The sequence below is a fragment of the Xiphophorus hellerii genome, chromosome 20 (genome assembly GCF_003331165.1).
Source record: "Xiphophorus hellerii strain 12219 chromosome 20, Xiphophorus_hellerii-4.1, whole genome shotgun sequence".
Taxonomy (NCBI): Eukaryota; Metazoa; Chordata; class Actinopteri; order Cyprinodontiformes; family Poeciliidae; genus Xiphophorus; species Xiphophorus hellerii.
This window is the reverse complement of record NC_045691.1, coordinates 32394805-32408268: the sequence shown is the minus strand read 5'-3', so window position 1 is coordinate 32408268 and position 13464 is coordinate 32394805. Positions and strand designations below refer to the sequence as shown.

At 38.0% G+C, this 13464-nt stretch overlaps 23 non-coding genes across 23 annotated transcripts; all 23 read right to left on the bottom strand.

Annotated features, from left to right (window-relative positions):
* Window positions 1-137: 137 nt before the first annotated feature.
* Window positions 138-209, bottom strand: trnaq-cug (transfer RNA glutamine (anticodon CUG)). Its single transcript has one exon. It is a non-coding gene; the product is annotated as a tRNA-Gln (tRNA).
* A 136-nt stretch (window positions 210-345) lies between these two features.
* Window positions 346-418, bottom strand: trnav-cac (transfer RNA valine (anticodon CAC)). Its single transcript has one exon. It is a non-coding gene; the product is annotated as a tRNA-Val (tRNA).
* A 229-nt stretch (window positions 419-647) lies between these two features.
* trnaq-uug (transfer RNA glutamine (anticodon UUG)) lies at window positions 648-719 on the bottom strand. The gene has a single exon. It is a non-coding gene; the product is annotated as a tRNA-Gln (tRNA).
* A 135-nt stretch (window positions 720-854) lies between these two features.
* On the bottom strand, window positions 855-927 carry trnav-cac (transfer RNA valine (anticodon CAC)). The gene has a single exon. It is a non-coding gene; the product is annotated as a tRNA-Val (tRNA).
* Window positions 928-1155: 228 nt separating this feature from the next.
* On the bottom strand, window positions 1156-1227 carry trnaq-uug (transfer RNA glutamine (anticodon UUG)). The gene has a single exon. It is a non-coding gene; the product is annotated as a tRNA-Gln (tRNA).
* A 135-nt stretch (window positions 1228-1362) lies between these two features.
* On the bottom strand, window positions 1363-1435 carry trnav-aac (transfer RNA valine (anticodon AAC)). Its single transcript has one exon. It is a non-coding gene; the product is annotated as a tRNA-Val (tRNA).
* Window positions 1436-1663: 228 nt separating this feature from the next.
* trnaq-uug (transfer RNA glutamine (anticodon UUG)) lies at window positions 1664-1735 on the bottom strand. The gene has a single exon. It is a non-coding gene; the product is annotated as a tRNA-Gln (tRNA).
* A 135-nt stretch (window positions 1736-1870) lies between these two features.
* Window positions 1871-1943, bottom strand: trnav-aac (transfer RNA valine (anticodon AAC)). The gene has a single exon. It is a non-coding gene; the product is annotated as a tRNA-Val (tRNA).
* A 229-nt stretch (window positions 1944-2172) lies between these two features.
* Window positions 2173-2244, bottom strand: trnaq-uug (transfer RNA glutamine (anticodon UUG)). Its single transcript has one exon. It is a non-coding gene; the product is annotated as a tRNA-Gln (tRNA).
* Window positions 2245-2379: 135 nt separating this feature from the next.
* On the bottom strand, window positions 2380-2452 carry trnav-cac (transfer RNA valine (anticodon CAC)). Its single transcript has one exon. It is a non-coding gene; the product is annotated as a tRNA-Val (tRNA).
* Window positions 2453-2681: 229 nt separating this feature from the next.
* trnaq-cug (transfer RNA glutamine (anticodon CUG)) lies at window positions 2682-2753 on the bottom strand. The gene has a single exon. It is a non-coding gene; the product is annotated as a tRNA-Gln (tRNA).
* Window positions 2754-2888: 135 nt separating this feature from the next.
* On the bottom strand, window positions 2889-2961 carry trnav-aac (transfer RNA valine (anticodon AAC)). The gene has a single exon. It is a non-coding gene; the product is annotated as a tRNA-Val (tRNA).
* A 428-nt stretch (window positions 2962-3389) lies between these two features.
* On the bottom strand, window positions 3390-3462 carry trnav-cac (transfer RNA valine (anticodon CAC)). Its single transcript has one exon. It is a non-coding gene; the product is annotated as a tRNA-Val (tRNA).
* Window positions 3463-3690: 228 nt separating this feature from the next.
* On the bottom strand, window positions 3691-3762 carry trnaq-uug (transfer RNA glutamine (anticodon UUG)). The gene has a single exon. It is a non-coding gene; the product is annotated as a tRNA-Gln (tRNA).
* Window positions 3763-3897: 135 nt separating this feature from the next.
* Window positions 3898-3970, bottom strand: trnav-cac (transfer RNA valine (anticodon CAC)). Its single transcript has one exon. It is a non-coding gene; the product is annotated as a tRNA-Val (tRNA).
* A 227-nt stretch (window positions 3971-4197) lies between these two features.
* On the bottom strand, window positions 4198-4269 carry trnaq-cug (transfer RNA glutamine (anticodon CUG)). Its single transcript has one exon. It is a non-coding gene; the product is annotated as a tRNA-Gln (tRNA).
* Window positions 4270-4404: 135 nt separating this feature from the next.
* Window positions 4405-4477, bottom strand: trnav-aac (transfer RNA valine (anticodon AAC)). Its single transcript has one exon. It is a non-coding gene; the product is annotated as a tRNA-Val (tRNA).
* A 232-nt stretch (window positions 4478-4709) lies between these two features.
* Window positions 4710-4781, bottom strand: trnaq-cug (transfer RNA glutamine (anticodon CUG)). Its single transcript has one exon. It is a non-coding gene; the product is annotated as a tRNA-Gln (tRNA).
* Window positions 4782-4916: 135 nt separating this feature from the next.
* On the bottom strand, window positions 4917-4989 carry trnav-aac (transfer RNA valine (anticodon AAC)). Its single transcript has one exon. It is a non-coding gene; the product is annotated as a tRNA-Val (tRNA).
* Window positions 4990-5218: 229 nt separating this feature from the next.
* Window positions 5219-5290, bottom strand: trnaq-cug (transfer RNA glutamine (anticodon CUG)). The gene has a single exon. It is a non-coding gene; the product is annotated as a tRNA-Gln (tRNA).
* Window positions 5291-5425: 135 nt separating this feature from the next.
* trnav-cac (transfer RNA valine (anticodon CAC)) lies at window positions 5426-5498 on the bottom strand. Its single transcript has one exon. It is a non-coding gene; the product is annotated as a tRNA-Val (tRNA).
* Window positions 5499-5726: 228 nt separating this feature from the next.
* On the bottom strand, window positions 5727-5798 carry trnaq-uug (transfer RNA glutamine (anticodon UUG)). The gene has a single exon. It is a non-coding gene; the product is annotated as a tRNA-Gln (tRNA).
* A 135-nt stretch (window positions 5799-5933) lies between these two features.
* Window positions 5934-6006, bottom strand: trnav-aac (transfer RNA valine (anticodon AAC)). Its single transcript has one exon. It is a non-coding gene; the product is annotated as a tRNA-Val (tRNA).
* Between the last annotated feature and the right edge of the window lie 7458 nt (window positions 6007-13464).

The following is a 13464-nucleotide window of genomic DNA, read 5'->3' as shown; positions in this document are numbered from 1 at the left end:
CCACAGATCCTCTCAGAGACCCCAGTATGTTGGTGAAAAAACGGGCAGACTTATATTTGTGCCAAATTTCACTTTATACTCCATTAACTAGCCAGGAAATGAAAAGATATATTGAAGAATTTAGGAGAAAAGACAAAAGGTTCTACTGAGACTTGAACTCAGATTTCTGGATTCAGAGTCCAGAGTGCTAACCATTACACCATAGAACCTTCACATGTCAATAAATGAGTGGTACACTTGATTTCAAAGATCCCTGCATTACAGTTGATTGCCATATAAGCCTTCACATTATAGGAAGACTTGATGTGTCACTAAACATTGTGAAGAGGATAACCTAAAAAAAACGGTTTCTGTCTGGTTTCTAACCAGAGACCTTTTGCGTGTGAAGCAAACGTGATAACCACTACACTACAGAAACTCTTTCTCTCTGAAGAGTTCCGGGTAGAGGGTTCAAAATCTGTTAAAAGAATAATGTCATCGATGTGCATGGAACAATGTCAAATAGTTATACCACAGATCCTCTTAGAGACCCCAGTATGTTGGTGAAAAAACGGGCAGACTTATACTTGTGCCAAATTTCACTTTATACTCCATTAACTAGCCAGGAAATGAAAAGATATATTGAAGAATTTAGGAGAAAAGACAAAAGGTTCTACTGAGACTTGAACTCAGATCTCTGGATTCAAAGTCCAGAGTGCTAACCATTAGACCATAGAACCTTCATGTGTCAACTACAGAGAAGTAGACTTGATTTCGTAGAACCCTGCATTAAAGTCGATTGATATATGAATCATCACATAACAGGAAGACTTGATGTGTCACTACACATTGTGATGAGCATAACCTAAAAAAACTGTTTCTGTCTGGTTTCGAACCAGAGACCTTTTGCGTGTGAAGCAAACGTGATAAACACTACACTACAGAAACTCTTTCTCTCTGAAAAGTTCTGGGTAGAGGGTTCAAAATCTGTTAAACAATAATGTCATCAATGGGCATGATACAATGTCAAATAGTTATACCACAGATCCTCTCAGAGACCCCAGTATGTTGGTGAAAAAACGGGCAGCCTTATTCTTCTGCCAAATTTCACGTTACAGTCCATTAACTTGCCCTGAAATGAAAAGATATATTGATGAAATTAGGAGATAGGACAAAAGGTTCTACTGAGACTTGAACTCAGATCTCTGGATTCAAAGTCCAGAGTGCTAACCATTACACCATAGAACCTTCATGTGTCAACTGAAGAGAAGTAGACTCGATTTCATAGATCCCTGCATTAAAGTCGATTGATATATGAACCATCACATAACAGGAAGACTTGCTGTCTCACTACAAATGGTGAATATAATAACCTACAAGATCTGTTTCTGTCTGGTTTCGAACCAGAGACCTTTTGCGTGTTAAGCAAACGTGATAACCACTACACTACAGAAACTCTTTCTTTTTGGAGAGTTCCGGGTAGAGGGTTCAAAATCTGTTAAACAATAATGTCATCGATGTGCATGGAACAATGTCAAATAGTTATACCACAGATCCTCTCAGAGACCCCAGTATGTTGGTGAAAAAACGGGCAGACTTATACTTGTGCCAAATTTCACTTTATACTCCATTAACTAGCCAGGAAATGAAAAGATGTATTGAAGAATTTAGGAGAAAAGACAAAAGGTTCTACTGAGACTTGAACTCAGATCTCTGGATTCAAAGTCCAGAGTGCTAACCATTAGACCATAGAACCTTCATGTGTCAACCAAAGACAAGTAGACTTGATTTCGTAGAACCCTGCATTAAAGTCGATTGATATATGAACCATCACATAACAGGAAGACTTGCTGTCTCACTACAAATGGTGAATATAATAACCTTCAAGATCTGTTTCTGTCTGGTTTCGAACCAGAGACCTTTTGCGTGTTAAGCAAACGTGATAACCACTACACTACAGAAACTCTTTCTCTCTGAAGAGTTCCGGGTAGAGGGTTAAAAATCTGTTAAAAGAATAATGTCATCAATGTGCATGGAACAATGTCAAATAGTTATACCACAGATCCTCTTAGAGACCCCAGTATGTTGGTGAAAAAACGGGCAGACTTATACTTGTGCCAAATTTCACTTTATACTCCATTAACTAGCCAGGAAATGAAAAGATATATTGATGAAATTAGGAGAAAGGACCAAAGGTTCTACTGAGACTTGAACTCAGATCTCTGGATTCAAAGTCCAGAGTGCTAACCATTACACCATAGAACCTTCATGTGTCAACTACAGAGAAGTAGACTTGATTTCGTAGAACCCTGCATTAAAGTCGATTGATATATGAACCATCACATAACAGGAAGACTTGCTGTCTCACTACAAATGGTGAATATAATAACCTACAAGATCTGTTTCTGTCTGGTTTCGAACCAGAGACCTTTTGCGTGTGAAGCAAACGTGATAACCACTACACTACAGAAACTGTTTCTTTTTGAAGTGTTCCGGGTAGAGGGTTCAAAATCTGTTAAAAGAATAATGTCATCGATGGGCATGATACCATGTCAAATAATTATACCACAGATCCTCTCAGAGACCCCAGGACGTTGGTGAAAAAACGGGCAGCCTTATTCTTCTGCCAAATTTCACGTTACAGTCCATTAACTTGCCCTGAAATGAAAAGATATATTGATGAAATTAGGAGATAGGACAAAAGGTTCTACTGAGACTTGAACTCAGATCTCTGGATTCAGAGTCCAGAGTGCTAACCATTACACCATAGAACCTTCATGTGTCAACTGAAGAGAAGTAGACTCGATTTCATAGATCCCTGCATTAAAGTCGATTGATATATGAACCATCACATAACAGGAAGACTTGCTGTCTCACTACAAATGGTGAATATAATAACCTACAAGATCTGTTTCTGTCTGGTTTCGAACCAGAGCCCTTTTGCGTGTTAAGCAAACATGATAACCACTACACTACAGAAACTCTTTCTTTTTGAAGAGTTCTGGGTAGAGAGTTCAAAATCTGTTAAACAATAACGTCATCGATGTGCATGGAACAATGTCAAATAGTTATACCACAGATCCTCTCAGGGACCCCAGTATGTTTTTGAAAAAACGGGTAGCCTTATACTTGCGCCAAATTTCATGTTATAGTCCATTAACTTGCCCTGTAATGAAGAGATATATTGATGAAATTAGGAGATAGAACCAAAGGTTCTACTGAGACTTGAACTCAGGATTCAGAGTCCAGAGTGCTAACCATTACACCATAGAACCTTCACATGTCAATAAATGAGTGGTACACTTGATTTCAAAGATCCCTGCATTACAGTTGATTGCCATATAATCCTTCACATTATAGGAAGACTTGATGTGTCACTACACATTGTGAAGAGCATAGCCTAAAAAAACTGTTTCTGTCTGGTTTCTAACCAGAGACCTTTTGCGTGTGAAGCAAACGTGATAACCACAACACTACAGAAACTCTTTCTCTCTGAAGAGTTCCGGGTAGATTGTTCAAAATCTGTTAAACAATAATGTCATCGATGTGCATGGAACAATGTCAAATAGTTATACCACAGATCCTCTCAGAGACCCCAGTATGATGGTGAAAAAACGGGCAGCCTTTTACCCGTGCCAAATTTCACGTTATAGTCCGTTAACTTGCCCTGAAATGAAAAGATATATTGATGAAATTAGGAGAAAGGACCAAAGGTTCTACTGAGACTTGAACTCAGATCTCTGGATTCAAAGTCCAGAGTGCTAACCATTACACCATAGAACCTTCATGTGTCAACTACAGAGAAGTAGACTTGATTTCGTAGAACCCTGCATTAAAGTCGATTGATATATGAATCATCACATAACAGGAAGACTTGATGTGTCACTACACATTGTGAAGAGCATAACCTAAAAAAACTGTTTCTGTCTGGTTTCGAACCAGAGACCTTTTGCGTGTGAAGCAAACGTGATAACCACTACACTACAGAAACTCTTCTCTCTGAAGAGTTCCGGGTAGAGGGTTCAAAATCTGTTAAACAATAATGTCATCGATGTGCATGATACAATGTCAAATAGTTATACCACAGATCCTCTCAGAGACCCCAGTATGTTGGTGAAAAAACGGGCAGACTTATACTTGTGCCAAATTTCACGTTATAGTCCATTAACTTGCCCTGAAATGAAAAGATATATTGATGAAATTAGGAGATAGGACAAAAGGTTCTACTGAGACTTGAACTCAGATCTCTGGATTCAGAGTCCAGAGTGCTAACCATTACACCATAGAACCTTCATGTGTCAACTAAAGAGAAGTAGACTTGATTTCGTAGAACCCTGCATTAAAGTCGATTGATATATGAACCATCACATAACAGGAAGACTTGCTGTCTCACTACAAATGGTGAATATAATAACCTACAAGATCTGTTTCTGTCTGGTTTCGAACCAGAGACCTTTTGCGTGTTAAGCAAACGTGATAACCACTACACTACAGAAACTCTTTCTTTTGAAGAGTTCTGGGTAGAGGGTTCAAAATCTGTTAAACAATAAATGTCATCGATGTGCATGATACAATGTCAAATAGTTATACCACAGATCCTCTCAGAGGACCCCAGTATGTTGGTTGAAAAAACGGGCAGCCTTATACTTGCTGCCAAATTTCACTGTTATAGTCCATTAACTTGCCCTGTAATGAACAGATATACTGATGAAATTAGGAGATAGGACCAAAGGTTCTACTGAGACTTGAACTCAGATCTCTGGATTCAGAGTCCAGAGTGCTAACCATTACACCATAGAACCTTCATGTGTCAACTGAAGAGAAGTAGACTCGATTTCATAGATCCCTGCATTAAAGTCGATTGATATATGAACCATCACATAACAGGAAGACTTGCTGTCTCACTACAAATGGTGAATATAATAACCTACAAGATCTGTTTCTGTCTGGTTTCGAACCAGAGACCTTTTGCGTGTTAAGCAAACGTGATAACCACTACACTACAGAAACTCTTTCTTTTTGAAGAGTTCCGGGTAGAGAGTTCAAAATCTGTTAAAAGAATAATGTCATCGTTGGGCATGATACAATGTCAAATAATTATACCACAGATCCTCTCAGAGACCCCAGTATGTTGGTGAAAAAACGGGCAGACTTATACTTGTGCCAAATTTCACTTTATACTCCATTAACTAGCCAGGAAATGAAAAGATATATTGAAGAATTTAGGAGAAAAGACAAAAGGTTCTACTGAGACTTGAACTCAGATTTCTGGATTCAGAGTCCAGAGTGCTAACCATTACACCATAGAACCTTCACATGTCAATAAAAGAGCGGTACAGTTGATTTCAAAGATACCTGCATTACAGTTGATTTCCATATAATCCTTCACATTACAGGAAGACTTGATGTGTCACTACACATTGTGAAGAGGATAACCTAAAAAAACTGTTTCTGTCTGGTTTCGAACCAGAGACCTTTTGCGTGTGAAGCAAACGTGATAACCACTACACTACAGAAACTCTTTCTCTCTGAAGAGTTCCGGGTAGAGGGTTCAAAATCTGTTAAACAATAATGTCATCGATGTGCATGGAACAATGTCAAATAGTTATACCACAGATCCTCTCAGAGACCCCAGTATGTTGGTGAAAAAACGGGCAGACTTATACTTGTGCCAAATTTCACTTTATACTCCATTAACTAGCCAGGAAATGAAAAGATATATTGATGAAATTAGGAGATAGGACAAAAGGTTCTACTGAGACTTGAACTCAGATCTCTGGATTCAAAGTCCAGAGTGCTAACCATTACACCATAGAACCTTCATGTGTCAACTGAAGAGAAGTAGACTCGATTTCATAGATCCCTGCATTAAAGTCGATTGATATATGAACCATCACATAACAGGAAGACTTGCTGTCTCACTACAAATGGTGAATATAATAACCTACAAGATCTGTTTCTGTCTGGTTTCGAACCAGAGACCTTTTGCGTGTTAAGCAAACGTGATAACCACTACACTACAGAAACTCTTTCTTTTTGGAGAGTTCCGGGTAGAGAGTTCAAAATCTGTTAAAAGAATAATGTCATCGTTGGGCATGATACAATGTCAAATAATTATACCACAGATCCTCTCAGAGACCCCAGTATGTTGGTGAAAAAACGGGCAGACTTATACTTGTGCCAAATTTCACTTTATACTCCATTAACTAGCCAGGAAATGAAAAGATAGATTCAGTGCTGTAGCGGTACATGGATAGAGCACCATCCATTTTAGAAGACCTTAGTTCTCGATGCGGCCTGATGACCCTTCCCGCATATCTTCCCCCTCTTTCATTATCCACTTTCCTCTCTTACTGCTCTCAAATAAAGGCTGCCTGAGCCAAAAATAGCTTTAAAAAGACCCTTTATTAGTTTACTTCTTTATTTGCAGTAAACTAAATGATTTGGGTAAGACTGACTTAATTTTGTCAAGTTAAACCAAATTGATAAATTAAATTGGATAAATTTAATTTAATTACTTGTTACCAATTAAAGCAATTCAATTAAGTTGATTCAACTATCTTCTTTTTTCAGTGTTGAAGCAGCAGCTCAGAGTCACTGGACAAGATAAAGTTACAATCTCAACATTGAGGTTTCTTGTTGGCACTTCTCACTTGACCCAGTGCTTCATCGGGCCACGCTGCACATCTGGTGACACCATGGAAGAGAACATTTGGAGTATATACTCCCATTTATATTGGAGTTTGAAAGATTTACTCCAATTTTATATCAGAGACGATCTTTAAAAAAAAAAAAAAAAGTAATGATTTTCTCATAAAATCCTTTTTTTCCGTTTTTTTTACAAATCCAGTTTTGGGGCTATGACATAATCCAGAAAAAGTTATGTTAGCAATGCTTGCTTTTTAGACTAGTCTTTAAAATAAATGACAAAGACTAACCTGCTTCACTTCAAAATAATACCTAGCTAGGTCTTGTGGACAATTATCCGTTCTTGATGTATGAGGTTAAAAAACAGAGTCAGTGAGTTGAATTCATGAATTCCATTTATTAAGACCAAAATACAGTTGGTCCATTTCTCATGCCACCTTTATGAGCTGGCAAGACAAAATGGCAACCAAGAACAGTTTGTGATCTGCTTTGTTAGCCTCTATCTAAGCTGCACCCTGAAGAGGCCGTTCCCTAGTCTGTCATTTCCTCTAAGCCTGGCTCTCATTTGCATTTCCTAACATGTCATTTCCTTTACATTTTGCTTAGCAACTAGCTAAAAGAGATAGAAGGAAAACACAGAATTTATTTATTCTCAAGTCTTGTAACAAATGTGAAGCTGCTGCAGTCTTTACCTTTCCTAGTTTAAAATGTTAAAAATAATTTCTTTAAATACTATAAAACATAAACAATGTATGAATTAAGGTTGTCACTATTCCTCAAATGGTTCATGTACCTAAATTATTAAAATTCGAGGCAAATTATCTGCCTCGAAGCTTTGTTAAATTTTGTTCTACTATTTAAATGCACCGCGTTTCAGACAGGGGATTATTTATGTTGTGCAATGCTCTTACTTCCTCCGATACGTGCTAGCAACATAACGTCCAATTTTCAAGTTCGATCCGGGGGGGATTTCACTGATTGATCATAATGCCCAGGTTTTTAGTGTTTTTTGGGGGACCAATTGTCAGAATCTGTTTTTCTATGTTTTTATTTTGAGTTTCAGTGTCTTCTGAGTTTCCATGTTGTCCTGTCTTCCCCTTGATTGTTCCCAGGTGTGTTTCGTTCCCTTATTACCTCCTGTGTATTTAATGTCACCTGTGTTTCTGCGTCTCTTTCGGGTCCTCGTCGCGTGTCGCGTCATTTCTGTCTGCATGTTTGTTTGCCACGGATATATTCTGTTGCTACCTGTGTGAGCCCTGGCTTCTGCTCAGCCGTGCCACCAGACCTTGTGGACTGTTTGGAGCATGATTTAGTATTAAAATACCATCTCTCTCTTACCTGGGTCTCAGCATCTGCCTCCTCACCACCAACACCCACCAATTCATGACACCAATAGGAATCCTTAAAATGACTGACGCAATGTGTAGAGTATGACAGCCCTTCTCCTCCTGAAGCTGCTGTCTAGTGGCTGGTTCAGAGTGAATGGTGGTACAAATGCAGAGTTTAGATTGAACACAGCTGGTGCTTAGTGTAGCTTTACAGACGAACCGGAAAATAAATTTCCTGCCATCCGCGACAAATGGGTTGCGGATCAGTATGTGTTTTGTGAGATGAAGGAGTCAAATGCGGTTGTGCTCTGCTGATTCCAGGGTTTTAAGTGTAGATGGGACATTGCATGTGTTTCACTAATGCCTTGATACTTGTATTCTGTTGGACCACCGTTGGACAAGATATGTCACACAACCAATTAAGAACTTGGATAGGAAACTTTTCAGATTACACCACTGTCACGTTCTTAAGAAACTGAATGTGAACTGAATGTGATTCACCATGCAAAGTTCCTTAATTTTCCTCAATTTTTTATTTATTTATTGCTTATTCTTTATCTTAAAACTTTTGGCTCAGTAACTCCTGGAGCATCCGGCATGTACAAACAACCTTTTTCGTTTTAGCAGAGTAAAAATATGCACAATGTCTGATATGAGATCAAGCAGTTTTTAAACAAGGACAAACTTTACAGTTATGTCTGATTGCCACAATTTGTTTTTAGCAGTTTGATAGTATTGTGTTTTCTGTTGTGTATTAAGACATCTTAATTAGTGTTATGTTTTTCCTGTTTGTACTTGCATTTTAGAGCTTGTCTTGTTTCTGTTCATATAATATTAAGCCCAATAAGCAACATATCTCATTAAAACCCCCCAAAAACAAACAACTTAAAAAAGGGTATAACCTTATAACAATGTTCTGTAGATTCTGTAGTAGAACTCAAGACTGAAAGGTAGTGAACTTCCTTTTCACTATGACTAACATATGGGTATGGAAAAAATAATCAAAACTATTCAAAGAAGCTATTTTAACATTTGAAAGGCTTTTTTATACCTCTAAACAGCTGTTTTTGTAGGCCAGAGCTTCTGGATCCAGTGCAGATAAAAACACACTGACATGCACAGTATTCTGCAAGATCTGTAACAGGGTACTGCTGCTCCTGTGCAATATTGCAAATGCTATCAGTCTGCTGCAGTTTGGCAGATTTCGTTGATATTGTCACATTAGTTATTTAAACTTTGAAAACAAATAATAAGAGGGAGAGAAAATTTTTAGCACCAACATAATTGTTGCCCTTTAAAACATATCACATTGCCTAAGAAAGCACTTTGAACAAACAAACCGAATAACTGATATCCAATAAATCACCATTAATGCATCTACCAAATGTAATTATGACTGGCATTTATTGTAAATTAACACCATAATAATAATAATAAAAATGATTTTACCACAATGTGAAAGGTAAAATATTTTTTGAGAAACTGAAGCCTGTGGGTAAACCCCACAGAGTGGGTTCGTTGGACCTGCTGAAATAGTAAATTCTGAGTCTGTTTAACATCCAACTTTTGGAAACAGAAGGGCTGAAGTTATTAAATCCAACCCAGCAGGTTCTGATCACAGAGCAACACAGCCTGATACCATAGCAGCATCTCTGCATGAGGCTGCTGCTCCCACTTACCGGACGTCCCAAGACAGTACTACTCTTACAGCTGATGATTTCTTGAGCCAACAGAAAGCAATGAAAGCGAAGATATGTGTATGTGTGTGCATAGATCTACCAGTGTGCGTGGGTGCGTGTGTGTGTGTGTGTGTGTGTGGGGGTGTGTTGGGTGTGTGTGTGTGTGTGGAGAGGAGGGGGCAGCAATTAGACCTTTTGACAGGTACATGTTGGTTCTGTAACTGATCTCAGGGGTGTGGGGGTGTTCTCCTGTCAGTTAGGGCTGGACGTTCACAGAGAGTTCAGTCTATCAGAGCACCACTGCTTTAACCATTTGATTTTTCTGGTGTGGTTGAAATTAAGAGTGGCTGGTTAAAATAACGATAGAGTAATCCAGTGTTTTAATATACCAAGTTGCCAAACTGTGTATACTCCAAAGGTTACTGCAAAACAAATTTTAAAGATGTAGTTACATTCTAATCACCTAATGACTATTTAAATGATACTGACTTCAAAGTTTAAAGGGGCACATTTTATAGCATAATCGAGTAACTAAATTACTTTCAGTTCTTACAGAAATGCTATATATGTCAAAAATGAATAAAAATAATTGACTTTGTGAATTAATGCCTTGAAATTGGGTCTCTGTTGCTTTAAAACTCCTGCTCTTTCTGAAACATTGCCTTCAGGAAATTATTAAAACATTAAACCTTTACCAACGTTTTTACCTGCATTTCACTGAGAAGTAGCTCCTATAATGAGCTCAACTGATGCACAATTCCACCAGATATTTCCTGTTTGCTGCTGGCTAGTCTGAAGAAGCTGAGTGGGGGAGTCACGTGGAAACAGGTGCTTTGTCAACCGGAAGCTGGCAAGCTTGGAAACGGCATCTTCAAGGAGGAGCTCTGCCTCTCAGGATGGAGTTAGATCCACCCAGGCACTTTGCATAGCTGAATGGGAAATACAGGAGATAAAAGGATTTCTCAAACATCCATGAAAGAATCAAGGAAACACTCCAGGTATGTTTTTGATGAGGGAATAACATTATAACATGATTACATTATACTGCCCCTTTAAATCAAATATTTCTGATGCAATAGCTGTACTACTGGACAATTACAAATTATTTGGACATGGCGAAGAATTCTGCAAGGGTTACAAAAATGATCACTACTACTGACACATGCTGTGCTATGCAAACACTCTGTCTGCACTGCTGAAGATTCACTCACCTCAAACATGCTAAGCTCTTGACGTTGCTCAGACTAACATCATGGAATCATCTTCCGTTATTACAGATCATAATTACTGGGTCATTAAAGGACTCTAATAGACGATGCACAGTAGATTAAGCTTCTATATCAAGTAGTACTTAACTAATGACATAAAATAAGACAAGATGGTACATCACACCAAAAGTGATGTAACTGCTAAAACACTAGGCAGTGAAACATGAGAACAATAATCTGTGAAAAGATCATTCAGGGAGGTATAATTCATCGTATATACCTCCCTGAACTGTTATTGCCTTTTGAACAAATGCAGCGTTTCAAGTCAAAAATAACCAATCAGAGTCAGGAGGAGGGTCTTAGTGTTGACAATCAGCCTCATGTATTTGCTGCTGAAAGTGCTGATGGTGGAGAAATGACTCACTGTTCCAGGAAAACCGTTTATCCGCCATCATTGTTACTAACTATACTAACTAGCCTTAGTATTCGTGGAAAATTATGTTGTGGTGAATCAGCTGTAGCGTAGCAGAGAGCAAGGGTCTTAGCATTGTGATAACTCTTATCCTGGCTCTGATTGGTTGTTTCTGACTCAGCGGCGTACATCTGCAGCTTGAGTTTTTTCACAGATCATGTCTTATGTTATAATGCCATGAAATTATGATAATTTTAACAAATATGTAAAAAAAAATAAAAGCAGGTGCTTTTATAAAGATTACATACTGTAGCTCAAGAAAGTTGTTTATTTATTTTCACCTATGTAATAAATGGCTGGACTACACACCCCGACACGCTCTCTCTCTCCTCTCTCTGCTGGGGGCGAGTTAGACTTGTATAGTGAAAACACTTGATCTGGACCAAACCTTCGCCCAGCAGCTGGGTCCTGTCTACTCCCCTGTCCTTCCTTCACTGCACAGCTGCTTCACTGTCTGGGCTCTGTCTCCTCAGCATCCATCTTTGAGTATAAATTAGGTATTATCTAGTGTTAGTGTCTGTTCACTCTAATATTGAGTGTGTCATTATGTACATTATACATTGTGAAATTATATGGATTAACTCGATTGGCATCAGTCATGAAATAGCACTGCAAATAAAAGTGCAATAAAACGTACTGTTTTACTCAATTACACAAACCTGGAAATTTCCCTCTGCCAAAGATATTAGGATATAAATCCCACAAAAAATTCCTGTATTTTTACAGGCCTCCTATTGGGCAGCTTCTACAAACAACCTGCACAGGCACATTAGCAGCTGTTGCAATCAGGATTAAAATAGTTTTGGGTGTTTCATTTTATGTTGGTTTTATTTCGTTGTGACTTTTTGTTAGTCTAATTGATTTAGTTTTTTATTATATTCCATAGAGTGTTTGCTAGTTTTTATTAGTTAGATATTGTTTAATTTTAGTTTGGTTTTCATTAGTAGTTTTAGTTTTTCATAATTTTGTTAATCTTTAGGTGCAGAATTAAAAAGGTCAAAGAACTGTATAGTCATTATTTATGCATCGATTGGGTAATGAATGCTCAACAGAAGATACCATTTCAACAAAATGTATTCAATTATTGTTGAACAATCAACTGACTCTGGAGCTTTTTCCAAATTTTTGCTATCACAATTTTGTAGACTAGCGTAAGTGCTGCCAAGAGGATTATGGAGTAATGTAATTTGCCGACAGCTGACTTAAACTACTGGCGTGTGTGTGTGTGTGTCGGGGGGACAATTTCACATCAGTTCGAAAGACTATTAAATACATGAAAAGACACAAACATTAAGGATACTATATAGTTTTTCAGTATATATGTTTTATAATCACAAAATATAGTTCAAGTTAGTTGTAGTTTTCCCCTAATAATTACTGTTTTTATTAATTTCAGTTAATAAAAATGTTTTCTCAATTTCACCTTTTGTCATTTCATTAGTCTTAGTTAACTGTAACAACCTTGGTTGCGAAACAGTGTAGAAAGTGCTCTGCAGGACAACTTGCTGCTTCAAAAGCTTTACTGATCTGAAGGCCCCTCAGCTGAGGGGCCAGATGGCTGACGTGGTGGTTGGCATGGTTACCTTGCATTATGTTGCCATGGCCTTTCTGCAGAGAGCTGTCACATCTTTTCTATGCATGGGTTATCCCTTGTGTCTCTGTTCTCTCCTGTGATTGATTGGTGGAGATCAAGGAGACAAATGGTAAAGTCAAGTCATATAGTAAATAGTGTGTGTGGTTCATGTATGCTTTTATGTGCATGATATTATGTGTTATTTTCATCTACAAGTCTAGAAGTACTCTAACGTTTCAGATTCTGAGCCCCACAATAACTTGTGATTTCAACATTCCACAAGCTATACCAGTAAGTGTAATAACACAAGCAGCATCAGCTGCCAGTGAATAGTTTTTTTTAACATTTATATGCACTGCTTATGATTTTTTTGCAAGACAATAACGTAAACATTCATTAAAATGTTATTTTTGGTTAAAAGGACAGAAACCTGCACGCTCAGGCGTAAATGCAATGACGCTGCTGTCTACAACGATTATTCATGGCTTAACACTTGCAGAAAAGGAACTGGTTAGATCAACACGCCCACATGGCCACCCGAGAGTAGCAGGAGTGTGTTTACTCTGTAACAGAAGCT